Raw genomic sequence first — 17,483 nt, forward strand, 5'->3', positions numbered from 1 at the left:
AATATATATGTGTTAACATATGGCATTTGTTTTTCTCTTTCTGAGTTACTTCACTCTGTATGACAGACTCTAGGTCTAACCACCACACTAGAAATAACTTAGTTTCGTTTCTTTTTGTGGCTGAGTAATATTCCATTCTATATATGTACCACATCTTCTTTATGCATTCATCTATTGATGGACACTTAGGTTGCTTCCATGTCCTGGCTATTGTAAATAGAGCTGCAATGAACATTTTGGTACATGACTCTTTTTGAATTATGGGTTTCTCAGGGTATGTGCCCAGTAGTGGGATTGCTGGGTCGTTTGGTAGTTCTATTTTTAGATTTTTAAGAAACCTCCATACTGTTCTCCGTAGTGGCTGTATCAATTTACATTCCCACCAACAGTGCAAGAGGGTTCCCTTTTCTCCACACCCTTTCCAGCATTTATTGTTTGTAGATTTTTTGATGATGGCCATTCTGATCAGTGTGAGATGATATCTTATTGTAGTTTTGACTTGAATTTCTCTAATGATTAATGATATTGAGCATTCTTTCATGTGTTTGTTGGCAATCTGTATATCATCTTTTGAGAAATGTCTCTTTAGGTCTTCAGCCCATTTTTGGATTGGGTTGTTTGGGTTTTGATACTGAGCTGCATGAGCTGCTTGTAAATTTTGGAAATTAATCCTTTGTCAGTTGCTTCATTTGCAAATATTTTCTCCCATTCTAAGGGTTACCTTTTGTCTTGTTTATGGTTTTCTTTGCTCTGAGAAAGCTTTGAAGTTTCATTAGGTCCCATTTGTTTATTTTTGTTTTTTATTTCCATTTCTCTAGGAGGTGGGTCAAAAAGGATCTTGCTGTGATTTATGTCATAGAGTGCTCTGCCTATGTTTTCCTCTAAGAGCTTGTTGCTGTCTGGCCTTACATTTAGGTCTTTAATCCATTTTGAGTTTATTTTTGTGTATGGTGTTCAGGAGTGTTCTAATTTCATTCTTTTACATGTAGCTGGCCAGTTTTCCTGGCACCAATTATTGAAGAGGCTGTCTTTTCTCCACTGTATATTCTTGACTCCTTTATCAAAGATAAGGTGACCATATGGGCATGGGTATATCTCTGGGTTTTCTATCCTGTTCCATTGATCTATAATTCTGTTCTTGTGCCAGTACCATATGGTCTTGATTACTGTAGCTTTTCAGTATAGTCTGAAGTCAGGGAGACTGGCTCTTCCCGCTCCATTTTTCTTTCTCAAGATTGCTTTGGCTATTCGGGGTCTTTTGTGTTCCCATAGAAATTGTGAAACGTTTCGTTCCAGTTCTGTGAAAAATGCCAGTGGTAGTTTGATAGGGAGTGCATTGAATCTGTAGATTGCTTTGAGTACTAGGGTCCTTTTCACAATGTTGATTTTTCCAATCCAAGAACATGGTATATCTCTCCATCTATTTGTATCATCTTTAATTTCTCTCATCAGTGTCTTATAATTTTCTGCATACATGTCTTTTGGCTCCTTAGGTAGGTTTATTCCTAGATATTTTTTTTCTTTTTGTTGCAGTGGTAAATGGGAGTGTTTTCTTAATTTCACTTTCAGATTTTTTATCATTAGTGTATAGGAATGCAAGCAATTTCTGTGCATTAATATTGTATCCTGCTACTTTACCAAAGTCATTGATTAGCTCTAGTAGTTTTCTGGTAGCATTTTTAGGATTATCTATGTTTACTATCATGTCATCTGCAAACAGTGAGAGCTTGTTTTCTGATTTGGATTCCTTTTATTTTTTTCCTTCTCTGACTGCTGTGGCTAAAACTTCCAAAACTATGTTGAATAACAGTGGTGAGAGTGGGCAACCTTGTCTTGATCTTGATCTTAGAGGAAATGGATTCTGTTTTTCATCATTGAGAACAATGTTGGTTGTGAGTTTGTCATATATGGCCTTTATTATGTTGAGGAAAGTTCCCTCTATGCCTATGTTCTGGAGAGTTTTTATCATAACTAGGTGTTGAATTTTGTCAAAAGATTTCTCTGCATCTAGTGAGTTGGTCATATGGTTTTTCTCCTTCAATAGGTTAATATGGTGTATCACATTGAGTGATTTGCATATAGTGAAGAATCTTTGCATTCCTGGGATAAACCCCAGTTGCTCATGGTGTATGATCCTTATATTGTGCTGTTGGATTCTGTTTGCTAGTATTTTGTTGAGGATTTTTGCATCTATGTTCATCAGTGATATTGGCCTGTAGTTTTCTTTCTTTGTGACTTCTTTGTCTGGTTTTAGTATCAGGGTGATGGTGTCTCGTGGAATGGTTTTGGGAGTAATCCTTCCTCTGCTATATTTTGGAAGAGTTTGAGAAGGATAGGTGTTAGCTCTCTCTAAATGTTTCATAGAATTCTCCTGTGAAGCCATCTAGTCCTGTTTGTTGGAAGATTTTTAATCACAGTTTCAATTTCAGTGCTTCTGATTGGCCTGTTCATATTTTCTATTTCTTCCTGGTTCAGTCTCGGAAGGTTGTGCATTACTAAGAATTTGTCCACATCTTCCAGGTTGCCCATTTTATTGGCATAGGGTTGCTTGTAGCAATCTCTCATGATGTTTTGTATTTCTGCAGTGTCAGTTGTTACTTCTCCTTTTTTATTTATAATTCTATTGATTTGGGTCTTCTCCCTTTTTTTCTTCATGATCTGGCTAATGGTTTATCAACTTTGTTTATCTTCTCAAAGAACCATCTGTTAGTTTTATTGATCTTTATTATCATTTCTGTCACTTCTTTTTCCTTTATCTCTGATCTGATGTTTATGATTTCTTTCCTTCTGCTAACTTTGGGGGATTTTTGTTCTTCTTTCTCTAGTTGCTTTAGGTGTAAGGTTAGGTGGTTTATTTGAGATATTTCTTGTTTCCCCAGGTAAGATTGTATTGCTATAAACTTCCCTCTTAGAACTTCTTTTGCTGCATCCCATAGGTTTTCATTGTCATTTGTTTGTAGGTATTTTTTTGATTTCCTCTTTGATTTCCTCAGTGATCTCTTGGTTATTAGTTTGTTTCTTAGCCTGCATGTGTTTGTATCTTTTACAGATTTTTTCCTGTAGTTGATACCCATTCTCATAGCATTGTCATCAGAAAAGATACTTGATATGATTTCAATTTTCTTAAATTTACCAAGGCTTGATTTGTGACACAAGATATGATCTACCCTGTAGAATGTTCCATGAGCACTTGAGAAGAATGTGTATTCTGTTGTTTTTGGATGGAATGCCCTATAAATAGAAGTTAACTCCATCTTGTTTAATGTATCATTAAAGCTTGTGTTTCCTTATTTATTTTCATTTTGGATGATCTGTCCCTTGATGAAAGTAGGGTGTTAATGTCCCCTACTATGATTGTGTTACTGTTTATTTCTCCTTTTATGGCTGTTAGTATTTGCCTTCTGTATTGAGGTGCTCCTATGTTGGGTGCATAAATATTTACAATTGTTATATCTTCTTCTTGTATTGATCCCTTGATCATTATGTAGTGCCCTTTTTTGTTTCTTGAAATAGTCTTTGTTTTAAAGTCTATTTTGTCTGCTATGAGAATTGCTACTCCAGCTTCCTTTTGATTTCCATTTGTATGGATTATCTTTTTCTGTTCCCTCACTGTCAGTCTGTATGTGTCCCTAGGTCTGAAGTGGGTCTTTTGTAGACAGCATATATATGGGTCTGTTTCTCTATCCATTCAGCCAATCTATGTGTTTTGGTTGGGACATTTAATCCACTTACATTTAAGGTAATTATTGATATGCATGTTCCTATTACCATTTTCTTAATTGTTTTGGGTTTATTATTGTAGTTCTTTTCCTTCTCTTGTGTTTCCTGCCTAGAGAAGTTCCTTTAGCATTTGTTGTAAAGCTGGTTTTGTGGTGCTGAATTCTCTCAAATTTTGCTTGTCTGTAAAGGTTTTAATTTCTCCATCAAATCTGAATGAGATCCTTGCTGGGTAGAGTAATCTTGGTTGTGGTTTATTCTCCTTCATTACTTTAAATATGCCCTGCCCCTCTCTTCTGGCTTGCAGAGTTTCTGCTGAAAGATCAGCTGTTAACCTTATGGGGATTCCCTTGTATGTTATGTGTTGTTTTTCCCTTGCTGCTTTTAATATGTTTTCTTTGTATTTAATTTTTGACAGTTTGATTAATATGTGTCTTGGCGTGTTTCTCCTTGGATTTATCCTGTATGGGACTCTCTGTGTTTCCTGGAGTTGATTAACTATTTCCTTTCCCATATTAAGGAAGTTGCTGGTCTTGACGTTGAGATGGAGATCTCTGGGAAATTTCCACAATTTGATATTATGTGGAGCTGGGAGGTCTTTTGTTGACGAGTGACCTGAACTTGGCTTTCCCACCTCAGAGGCACAGCCCAGACGCCTGGCTGGAGCACAAAGAGCCTGTCATCCACACGGCTCAGAATAAAAGGGAGAAAATAAAGAAAGAGTGAAAGAAGAAAATAAAATAAAATAAGTAATGTAAAATAAAATATGATAAAGTACAAAAAATAAAGTTATTAAAATAATAAAAAATATTAAAAATTTTTAAGTAATAAAAAGAAAAGAAAGAAAGATCAACTAAACCAAAAAAAAAAAAAAATCCACCAGTGATAACAAGTGCTAAAACTATACTAAAGCAAACAAACAAACAAAAAATCAGACCGACAGAACCCTAGGACAAATGGTAAAAGCAAAGCTATATGGACAAAATCACACACAGAAGCATACACATACACACTCACAAAAAGACAAAAAGGGGGAAAAAAAACGTATATATTGTTGCTCCCAAAGTCCACCTCCTCAATCTGGAATGATTTATTGTCTATTCAGGTATTCCACAGATGCAGGGTATATCGAGTTGATTGTGTAGATTTAATCCTCTGCTCCTGAGGATGCTGGGAGAAATTTCCCATTCTCTTCTTTGTTCCCACAGCTCCTGGGGTTCAGCTTTGGATTTAGACCTGCCTCTGCATGTAGGTCACCTGAGAGCTTCTGTTCTTCCCTCAGATATGACGGGGTTAAGGGAGCAGTTGATTTGGGGACTCTGGCTCACTCAGGCCTGGGGGAGGGAGGGGTACGGAGTGCTGGGTGAGCCTGCAGCTGCAGAGGTCAGCATGACGTTGCACCAGCCTGAGGTGGGCCGTGTGTTCTCCCAGGGAAGATGTCCCTGGATCACAGGACTCTGGCCGTAGCAGGCTGCACAGGCTCCCGGGAGGTGAGGTGTGCATAGTGACCTGTGCTTTCACACAGGCTTCTTGGTGGCTGCAGCAGCAGTCTTAGCTCTCATGCCCGTCTCTGGGGTCCACGCTGATAGCCGCAGCTTGTGCCCATCTCTGGAGTTCCTTTAAGCCATGCTCTTAATCCCTTCTCCTCATGCACCAGGAAACAAAGAGGCAAGAAAAAGTCTCTTTCCCCTTCGGCAGCTCCAGGCATTTTCCTGGACTCCCTCCAGCTAGCTGTGGCACACTAGACCCTTCAGGCTGTGTTCATGCAGCCAACCCCAGTGCTCTCCCTCGTATCTGACCTCCAAAGCCCGAGCCTCAGCTCCCAGCCTTCACCTGCCCCGGCGGGTGTGCAGACAAGCCTCTTGGGCTGGTGAGTGCTGGTTGGCTCCGATCCTCTGTGCAGCAATCTCTCCACTTTGCCCTCCACACCCCTGTTGCTGCACTTCCCTCCATGGCTCTGAAGCTTCCCCCCTTGCCACCACCCACAGTCTCCACCCACAAAGGTGTTTCCTATTGTGTGGAAACATTTCCTCCTTCACAGCTCCCACCCACTGGTGCAGGTCCTGCCCCTATTCTTTGGTCTCTGTTTTTCCTATTTTTCTTTTGCCCTACCCAGGTATGTGGGGAGTTTCTTGCCTTTTGAGTGGTCTGAGGTCTTCTGCCTGCTTTCAGTAGGTGTTCTGTTAGAGTTGTTCCACATGTAGATGTATTTCTTATGTATTTGTGGGAGGAAGGTTATCTCCACGTCTTACTCTTCCACCATCTTGAAGCTCCTCCCCAATGTGTTTTTTCAAGCCTGGAAGATTTGAATACACAGAACAGCTGTGGAATACACAGCCTGGAATATATAGAATAGCTTTATGTAGATGATGGCATATTACATGGGTTTTAAATAGGTAGATTTCTATCTTACAATAATATTTGCTACTTTTTCATATGTATTTTATCTATGAACATTATAAATCTCACCATAAAATATTATGATACTGTTTTTTTCCCAAGTTTTATATTTTTCTGTTAGATCTTTAAGTCCATGACCAATTTTGAGTTAGTATTTGTGTAAGACATGAAGTCTAGATCAAGCTTCATTTTTTTTCTACCTATGGATGTCCAATTTCTCTAGAACAACTTGAGGAAAAGGTTATCCTTCCTGCACTGAATTGCTTTTGTGGTTTTGTCAAAATTCAGTTTGGCATATTTGCATGTATTTCTGGGTTCTTTTCTGTTCCACTGATTTGTGTGTCTGTATCTCTGCCAATATCATACTGTTGTGATTAATATAGCTACAGAGTAAACTTTAATGTATACTAGAATTATTTTTCCTTCTTTACTATTATTTGTCAAGATTGTTTTAGGTAATTTTTCTATATAATTTTTAGAATAAGCTTTTGTATGTGTAGAAAAACCTTGTAGGGATTTTGTTAGGAATTGCATTAAACCTATAGATTATTTTGGAGAGAAGTAACATTTTTACTATATTGAGTCTTCCAGTCCATGAACATAGTATGTTTATTCAATTGTTTACCAGCCTGACTTCTTCTTTACATCTTTCAGAGTTTTTTCCTTTGTTTGCCTCTTGCATTATTTCCAGAGTTTATGGTTGTGATTATGAGGAAGGAACAAAGGTAAACAATCTGTGTCATCGTATCTGAATTATAAATTTGACATATCCTTTATTAGTCCCATAATATTGCTATAAACAATTATGTGTGTTTTAAAGAAATTAAGAAGAAAAGTTAGTCTTTTATATTTAGCCACACAAGTACCATTTCCAATGTACTTATTCTTTCCTGAAGATTTGACATTCACTTGACATCACTTTGCCTCATTCTGAAAAACTTCCTTTGCATTTATTTAGTACAGAGAGCTAATATCAAATTTTCTTACTTTTTTAAATCTGAAAAAGCCTTTATTTTGTATTTTTAAGAATATTTTCATTGGAAACACAATTCTGGGTTGATATTTTTTTTTCTTGAGCATTTAAAATACTTTGGACCAAATACTTCTGGCAATCTTTGTTTCTAATAAGAAAAATATTATACTATATGGATATTAACACACATATTTAGTTAATAACTATTTATATATTGTATATTATATATAAATAACTAGCTACAATGCTGTTTAGGAGAATCATAAATACATATTAATATCTTCTTATAGGAAAATACAAAATGTAATTTATTTTAAAAATGTGGGGAGACAGTGGCTGTAGTTTACTGATTTTAAAACTCTTATTCCTCTTCCACTCTATCAAAATTTAACTTTTCTATGTTATATTACTCATGGCTTACAGCTCTATTAAAAATAAACAAGCAAAACATAAACAAAAATATTTTAAGATTTATTCCCTGAAGAGTACATGGCTAACTATGGCTTAACATGTCATTTTCACATGAGTTTAGCCTCCTTCTAGAATCATAATGGAGTGGCATAGAATGAATGAAGTCCCTTGATTGAGGAAACAGCAATTGAAATGCTTTTGTCTTTGAACTTGAGTACTGCCTTTAGGTTTTGAGCAATTATTTAAACAATTTGAAGCTTGGCTTCCTTGCATGTAAAATACAAATAATAACTATAATGTGTGATATATAATAGATTTCTCTAAAATATCATTGAAATTTCCTTAATGCCTACCTAAAGATATAATGACACTGCATATGCTAATCTATTTTGTAAACTGTCCAAAACTATAAAATATTCAGTTGTGAAACTTACAATGTTGGTGTAAATATATTTATTGACATTAAAAGTTAGAGAATTTTGAGAGGGTAGTTGAGAAATGGGAGAAATGTGGCAATTTTTATTTCATAATCATATCAATGTATCTTAAAACACATATTGAATTTGTGCTATTTGCCAAATATTGGCCTGAGATTCAAAGGAAAACTAGGCACAATTCCTGTCTTGGAGAGTCTCACATATGGTGGGGTAGTTGAAAACATAAATAATAAAGTGATTTAATATGTTGTAGAGATGAGAAAATCAGGAGATTTTGAACCAGACAGCTGAAAAAGAGAAGCATAGTTATACTGAATATAAGACCTCATTGAAAAGTCAGAGGGAGCTCAAATCTGCCCTATCAGTGGAGTCATTATTCTCAAACTGAGCACCCTCCTCCTAAAAGAGACGTTGTGATGTGCCACACAACTTAATCCTCATATTCTAACTTGGAAACCTGAGAGTGTTAGTTCCAGAATTTGCCCACTTTTAATATTTCTTCTTTTCAAAATTTGTCTTTTTTATTAAATTGTGACAAAATAATATGTGCATTTATTACTGAAAATACTACAGCCTTCACTTTTCACATAGTAGTTTGTTATAAATTTAGGCAATATATAAATAAGTCGTTCAAAGTTAAAAATTTCATCAATAAACTTATATGATAGTACAAGTAAAGCATCTACATTTAACATGTTGATAAATTAATATGTTTGCCCTTTGGTTTTACTTTCCTATTCACTAAACAGTAAACTAAGAGAATGGGAACCAGTAGCTTGTTATTTATGGCCAATTCATTTTGTGACATTGGGCAAAATGGGTCTCATATTTTGTATCCCATTTCTCTTCTTATAAAGCGTGTTCTATTGGTGGTGATGATAATGATTTTCAAGAAGATCCAGCCAAAATTATCAGCCTTCTGTAAACAAATTTATAAATATGATAAAATAAAACATACTCTCTTCTATTTTACTAATCTAGTATCTCCATCCAGTGGTGCCAAACAGTAACTTCAAACAAAAGAAAAAAATGAGTTTTGTTTCAGTATTTATCATTCTTGTATTCAAGAATGTATTATGGCAAACACTTATCTATTGCTCACAAAAAGGCATAATCAGAAAACTTTTAGTTTCTAAATCACAATGTATAATACCACACTATATAAGATGCTGACAACACTTTAGAAGTGGCTAAGGAGAAAAATAATTCTTTATTTTTTAGATGAATTAATTGCACTGAAATTTTCCTTTAATTAAAGAACCCAGGGTCAGAAAATCAGATATTTGGAGCAAATTCTCTAAGTAAACATATAAAAACACTTATTTTCAATTTTATATATGTTAAGACTTGTCTTTTGGTACAGAGAGAAATTATGACTGTGGAAAAGGAGATATTACTTATAACTTGGGATTACTAAGGAAATAATAGTGTTGAGATTTTGCAGTAACATATACTGGTAATAATTTATCAGCACAAATTATTAAAGGAAATATCCAATACCTTTTTCTCTCAGTTCTTGACAATTTTCATAAAATAACATCTTTTGTTGTTTAAATGTTCTATGCTCCCTTAAAAAAAGCCCAAGAGAAGTCAAAATTTCTACCTCTGACAATGAACATTGTTGCTATGGAAATAATTATGACTTTTGGTGTGAAAGGATGGAAAAGCTGGAGAATTTGAAATGTTAAGAAATAAATATACTATTATTATGCAAAACTGCCTGGTAGAAAGAGACATTTAAAAAGTATATACTGAATTAATCGGAACTTCTCTAAATAGAGCATTATCCAAAATCTTTAAAGTTTTGACAGTTTCAAAACTTCAATAAACTGCAGTAAGAAAATGGGTGCTATGCATATGAACATTCCATATTGACTCATGAGCTACTTACAATTAGAAGCTAGACATTTTAAAAAATTGAATTAATTTTTATAGTAAAATGCTGAAAACTAAGTTTACCTGGCACTATTAATACATGGCTACACAAAATAATATATACCTACATATACCACTATAGGTAATCATTTTAATTTGCCACTTCTGTGTTGCCATATCCTTTCCTTCTCATCTCCCTTACAGTAGCTTATCCATGAAAAAATGGCAAAATAATATACTCTTTTAAAATAGATGTATTCAATTGTAAGATAAAAAGGTAATTGAAACTCCTTTTTTCACACCCTTCCAACAAGCACATTCTATTAAATATATTTTTGAAAATTGCCCACACATAGAAAATATTCATGGGTGAATGCATACAAATATTCTTTTTATTTTACAGGAAATGTTTACACTCCTTTTTTTCTTAGCTGTATATCACACATATTTCCATGTTATCACATAAGTATTTACCACACCCTTAAATGACTACCTAGTATTAAAATGATAGATGAATTACAATTACTTAATCAATACATGTTTGGTATATATTGAAAATTTATATATATGTAAAACACATATCACACAAGTAAATACATAGTATCAAGCAAATTTTCTTTATACAAAATTTTGTAAAGTCTTTGTTTACATACATAATTTTTGGACATAAGGAAGCTATTTTTACAGGCTAAATATTGTCATACTAGGAATATAAATACATTTTTGAAATTTTGATAAAATTAACAAAATTGACCTTCAGAAAGACCAACACAGTTAGTAACACCATTTACTGTCAGTGGTTAGAAGTTTCAATATTTTGGTATTGAAGTTAATTTATTCATAAATATCTATAGATTCATTACTGTGTAAGGCATTTTGTCAGATTCCAAGAATGAATTAGTTAATAAAATAGACACAGAATGTACAAGCTAGGGGAAACTAGCTTTTAAAACTCTGATGAAATATAAGGTAAAACTACTAATTGCTATTGATATGTACTAGGGGTTCTGGAAAAAATTTTGAGAAAAATCTGAGGGAATTGAATTTAAGTATTCCATTAATTTGTACTCAGTTTTTGCTTATTATTTTTATTTATATTATATGAAGTTATTCCTGCAGTTATGCCTAATTTGCTGAAATACCTTGAAGTAATTTTTCTGAGCATGTGAGTAAATTGTAAAATTTCTAAAGCTTTGTAACTTGAGACCCAGCAACATAAGTAGTAGTGGGCTCCAGTAAATCAGTGAAATAGCATATTAAAGGCAAAGACTAAGCTGTCCTGTGGTTCTGACATGCTTAGGGGAGTGAACTCATGTTCATTTTCTATTGGTTAAGATTTTCTCCACATTGCCATGTGGTTGACAATTACCCTGATTTGTAAGAATAAAACTCCATGCCAATGATAAGTAAATGGACACAATCAGGGCAATGGCAGATACAAGTCTGAAATGCAACTTTTACCCCAGTGTAGAAGTACTGATACTCAGTAACCTCACATGAATGACCGTTAATATGAGTTGCCAACACAAAAACGGTGGGCAGAACACAAATAATGAATGTTGCTTCACTAGCTGTTTCAGATGAAAAGTAAATGATAGTACATATGTGCTTGTCAGAAATTTGATCAGCACATAGAATCAGTTATCTAATTCATTGAAAATCAGTCACCATTTTGATTAAACTTCCACAAGATACAAATAAACATGTTTTATATCAAGATAAAAGATATAAAAACCAAAATGTAGAGTAACAGCATTTAGAAAGATCTACTGCTTCATGTTCAAGGCATCTGTGATTTAGCAATCATTTTAGTGTCTGTATTTTACCAATGAGTTTTGACTGATTAATATTTGAAACTACTTATTTGGGTCAGGAAATATCCAAAATCTTGGTGACAGGAGCAACAGTCAAAATTTCTGAGGAATGTCCTCAAATCTATTACCAATAAATATGATTGTATATTTCCAATTTAGACATTTTGAGAAAGGTGAAAAATCCCAGTTTTTACTAAGTCAACTGCAGTCACATAAGAGGACAACAAAATGGGACTGCAGAATGTCAAGGTTTGTTTTCAATGATGTTGATGATCACATTAACAATAATAATAACAACCAATTCATTTACTGCTTAAATGGTCCAGAACTTATGTGAAATGCTGTCTAAATTAGGATAGAATAATTTCATGTTACATCAGGTAAACTTGCATGCACATGCACGCATGCACACACACACACACACACACACACACAGAGTTTGTTCTTGCTCACACCAAATCCTCTGTAGGTCTGATAAATCTATTGAGAAAGCAGCTTATCTTTGTGGAGCTGCTCAGTGGTGAGTTGTTACAGTTCTGTGATTCTGGCTTCTCAACACATGGCCTCTGAAAGGGAAACAAGAGAGGAAAAGACACTCATTACTTCTGCTGTCTGCCAATTAGCTATTGGGCTCTGCTATTTATACATGAGAAATAAAGGAAGGCAGAGAATATCTGATGGGCAAGATGATATGTGAATTATCACCTTTAATGTTCTTAACAGCCCTGAATAAGAGAGGAAGGCCACCCAAACTTCTCAGGAAAGCTAACATTTGGAGGCAACAAGTTTAATTTTGTATCCTTGTTAATATCTTAAAATTGAAGATAATGCTCAATGTAAGCAATTCAAAGAAATATTGTAAAGCAAGACCACCTATTTGGACTTTGTGACTATATGGGACATATTTTTATGCCTTACATCCTTTTTAAATAGTTATAAAGTAAAAGTTTTTAATATGTCAATGGTAAATGACAGCTTATATTAAATAATATTCAGTATATGCCTATGTAGGCATATATAATGAAATAAAACAATACTATAAATAATGAAAACTAATAGTTGAATACCTTTTTATAAAGTACCTTCAAACCATGCTTTCCTTTGATAGAAAACAGCTGAGCACAAACCCTGGCATCTGATTGCCTGGTAAATATTTAACTCTGTATCTCTTCATTCTGTCTGTCAAACATCAATGAACGTAGGACCCAACTCACAAGGCCATGTGCAAATCAAATGAATGAATACATATAATGTTCTTAGAATCATGTCTGGTATATAGAAAACATGCAATAAATGCTAGTTGTTTTTACAGCTACTGTGTAAGCATCCCACTTGCTAGTGGAGTTAATATTATCAGCCAGATTCTTATACTGGTGGAGACAACCAGGCTTAGAAAGTGGAGTAATTTGTCCAAATATCACTTCTAGGTAGAAGTAGAACAATAACTAAAACTCAGGGGTTATTTTGGCTTTAAATGCAGTTCTCTAATTCTATTTTTATTCAAGTAATAAAAATCAGTAAAATTTCTATGCATGCTTTTAGTCTTTAGGTAGTGATCACCTGGGACAAATGTTTTAATATAAAAGCCTCATGAATGAGTGAAAACTAGCTGTCTATTTTCCTAATGCCTTCTAGGAGTCAATTCATAAAATTAACTTTATAAATTATGTGCTGACAAATGCATAGTGTCTCAGTGTAAAAATCTTCATTCACTGTTTTCTTCTGTTTCCTGTCATATTCATTTTCTGAGTTCAAGTACAATTCAATGTGTGTATTTTCTTTTGTAACAAAGGTTTTCATGAATTTATAAAATGGACAAATGGACAAGTCAGAGACCCACTAAAGGAAAAAGCCACAGCAATTACTAAATAATAGTGCCCAAGGAGTTGTTCAGGGCTCTGGCACAGCTTGCCCTTTGAATAAACTGATCTAAGGTCAGATAAAGGAAAAATCATAGTTGCCTTTCTTTATTTTTTTATTTAATGAACACACAAGTTCTTAAAACATCAGAGTAAATTTCAGCCAAAAAAGAGCCACTGGCAATAAACTGATGTAATCTGTCCTAATGCAGACGAAAATGTCCATGGAGAGCCAGAAATTACAAAAACGCAAAAGACTGAAAACTGAGACCAAAGAAAGCCTAAGGGAGAATTAAATCTGTAGTTTTGCAGTCTCCACTCACTAAAAGGTAAATAACACTGAATTGAAAAAAAAAATTGAAATGAGATATTGGACAAGATGTTATATTTAATCTAAAAAACATAACATCTTACTTACCTAGTAGAATTGATGTAAACATTAAATGAGGGAGGAAATTAAATAAGATAAATACATTTAAATTTATCAAGGATATAGTAAGTTTCCAATTAATGTTAGCTAAAAACACTATGAGTTCACACAAATAAATCACTGTTGGGTAGAATTGGAGATAAAATTATTGTACCATTTCAGTTTAGATGTTTTTCTCACATACTCTTTAGAAGGCTAGACAGCCAGCAAACTCTCACCTCAGTAGAGAAGAGCTGAACTAAGGGGAAGACTGGTAGAAATGGCAGTTGGATACTAGTTTTCTTTTGAACCCTTTATTAATGGATTTAGCACATTAGAGTGTGCTTACTCACATACTTACCTCTGTGTGTTTACGTCTGACATTCTCTTCTAATAAAAAGAAAATATTAGCTAGGCATCCACCAGCTGTAGAAGGTCACCCCTACCCTGTATTCTAGGTTCCTCTTCCTTTTCCCCATTAAAGGAAACCACTCCACCACTTTCTACTATCCCTATCCTTGCTTTGTCATTTTTTTCAGTTTCTGTGAAACCTTTTCTGCCTTCATCTATTAGCTTCTGGGTTATTGAATATATTTAATTCTCCATCTATCTTGCTGGTTGCCCAGTCTCAATCTGGATGTCATTTTATATCTGTTAAATTAAAGAGTTAATGTAGTAAGGTAAAGTACTCAGAAAAATTAAAAATATTGCAGAATTAAAAAGTCATTTAAAGACAACATACAGCAAACATAGTGCTATAAAAGTCAGACCAGTGAGGCAGAAAGAAAATAAGACATGGGCTTCAAAACACAAAACAAATAAAACTTCCTATACGGGTTCACTATGTCAAGCATTTAACTGAAAATTTTATGAGTTTTAACATATTTAATCCTCAGAACAATCCTTTGAGGAAGGTGCTGTTATTATGCCCAGTTTTCAAGGGAATAATTGAAATAATTATTCTGATAATTTAATTTACTTGATTAACTAACTTAATTTAACTAACTTGATTAAGATCACACTACTAGCGAGTGGTAGAGCTGAAAAGGAAATGAAGGGAAGGCTGGCATCACAGCCTGACCTTTGTGAAAGCATCTAGGTCATAAGTTAGATGAGAGGATTAAATGAGTTAGTACATACAAACTCCAAAGCAATTCCTATGCACCATTAGTGCTCAATACAAGTTACTTATTTTGTTTCATAATTTATATTTTTATGTTTGTGTTTATTTATGGTTTGTTTTCTACCTTTTAATACATGATACAGATTTTCCTTTTTTTAATATGTGTGTGCTTATTTTCTTCTAGTGAATTGTGAAATTTATAACCTATCTATGCTCATTTTAATGTACACATTTATAAAAGCATATATCTTTCTACTAATTAACTTTAATTATACAGCAGTGATTATTTAATTCCCCTATGTGATCACAAGTATCATACATTTTTACTTCCCCCATTTTATCATGCCTCTTACATTCCTTGGGATGGCCTCCAATTTTTTATCTCCTGCAGACTTCTTAAATAACAATCTTCTACAAAAACAAAGAAAGAAAATGAAAATGAAATGAAAGGAAAAGAAAAGTTAAAGAAAACTGGATACAATTATTGAACTGGATACAATGATTTCATATGCCCTCAATTCCTCGAAATGCATGATTCACATAGCCTACAGAGATTAAAGGCACATTTGCTGGATATAGAAGACACAGTTGACAAAGCTAGAGTTAAAAATTAAGTGTTTTATTCAGTTGTCTTACAATACAATGTGCAGATGTCTAAGAACACCAGATTTTGAGATTAAATAGTAAAAATTATTCTGAAATTAACTTATCTAAACTTAATTTTATGTGAATTTAAAACTGATCAGGCAGTTTTATAGAAATGATCTGTCTACTAAAAGTTTATACATTGTGTCTGGCTGGAGGAAATTGTTTATGTGGACCCAAATTCCTAAAACTTTCCTTATATTTAGATTTAGCGATTCTATAGCTGTCATTTATTGCTAAGGCTATATTCAGAAAAATACACAAATATATATATATATATATAGTCAATATATACACACATATATATATATACTGTATATATATCTACATATATATAACTATAATATATATTACTTTATGTATAAAGGATTTTTTAATATTAGTAAAAACTGGAAATATGCTTTCAGTAATGAATAATAAACACAACTAACTAATAGAATAATGTTCAGCCATTAAAAATAATGATAGAGGCCTGAACCAAGATGGGGGAGTAGAAGGACATGCTCTCACTCTCTCTTGTGAGAACACCAGAATCACAACTAGCTGCTGGACAATCATCAACAGGAAGAAACTGGAACTCACCAAAAAAGATACCCCATATCCAAAGACAAAGGAGAAGTCACAATGAGATGGTAGGAGGGGCACAATCACAGCAAAATCAAATCCCATAACTGTTGGGTGGGTGACTCAGAGACTGGAGAACACTTTTACCACAGAAGTCCACCCACTGGAGTGAAGATTCTGAGCCCTATGATAGGCTTCACAACCAGGGGGTCCAGAAATGGGAGGAGGAATTCCTAGAGAATCAGACTTTGAAGGCTAGTGGAATTTGATTACAGAACTTCGACAGGACTGGGGGAAACAGAAACTCTACTCCTGGAGGGCACACACAATGTAGTGTGCACATTGGGACCCAGGAGAAGGAGCAGTGACCCCAGGGGAGACTGAACCAGACCTACCTGCTAGTGTTGGAGGGTCTCCTGCAGAGGCAGGGGTTGTCTGTGACTCACTGTGGGGACAAGAACACTGGCAGCAGAAGTTCTGCGAAGTACTCCTTGTTGTGAGCCCTCCCAGAGTCTGCCATTAGCCCAACCAAAGAGCCCAGGTAGGCTCCAGTGTTGGGTTGCCTCAGGCCACACAACCAACAGGGAGTGAACCCAAACCCACCCATCAGCAGTCAAGCGGATTAAAGTTTTACTGAGCTGTGCCCACCAGAGCAACACCCAGCTCTACCCACCACCAGTACCTCCCATCAGGAAATCTGCACAAGCCCCTTAGATAGTCTCATCCACCAGAGGTCAGACAGGAGAAGCAAGAACTACAATTCTGCAGCCTGTGGAACAAAAACCATATTCACAGAAAGATAGACAAGATGAAAATGCAGAGGGCTATGTACCAGATGAAGGAAAAAGATAAAACCCCAGAAGAACAACTAAACAAAATGGAGATAGACAAGCTTCCAGAAAAAGAATTCAGAATAATGATAGTGAAGATGATCCAGGACCTCAGAAAAACAATGGAGGCAAAGAATAACTGAGGCAGAATGGATAAGTGACCTGGAAGACAGAATGGTGGAATTCACTGCTGTGGAACAGAATAAAGAAAAAAGAATGAAAAGAAATGAAGACAGCCTAAGAGACCTCTGGGACAACATTAAACACAACAGCATTCACATTATAGGGGTCCCAGAAGAAGAAAGGAGAGAGAAAGGATCAGAGAAAATATTTGAAGATATTATAGTTGAACACTTCCCTAACATGGGAAAGGAAATAGCCACACAAGTCCAGGAAGCACAGTGAGTCCCATACAGGATAAGCCAA

The sequence above is a fragment of the Monodon monoceros genome, unplaced genomic scaffold (genome assembly GCF_005190385.1).
Source record: "Monodon monoceros isolate NGI ecotype Baffin Bay Population unplaced genomic scaffold, NGI_Narwhal_1 Super_Scaffold_19, whole genome shotgun sequence".
NCBI classification, from domain to species: Eukaryota; Metazoa; Chordata; class Mammalia; order Artiodactyla; family Monodontidae; genus Monodon; species Monodon monoceros.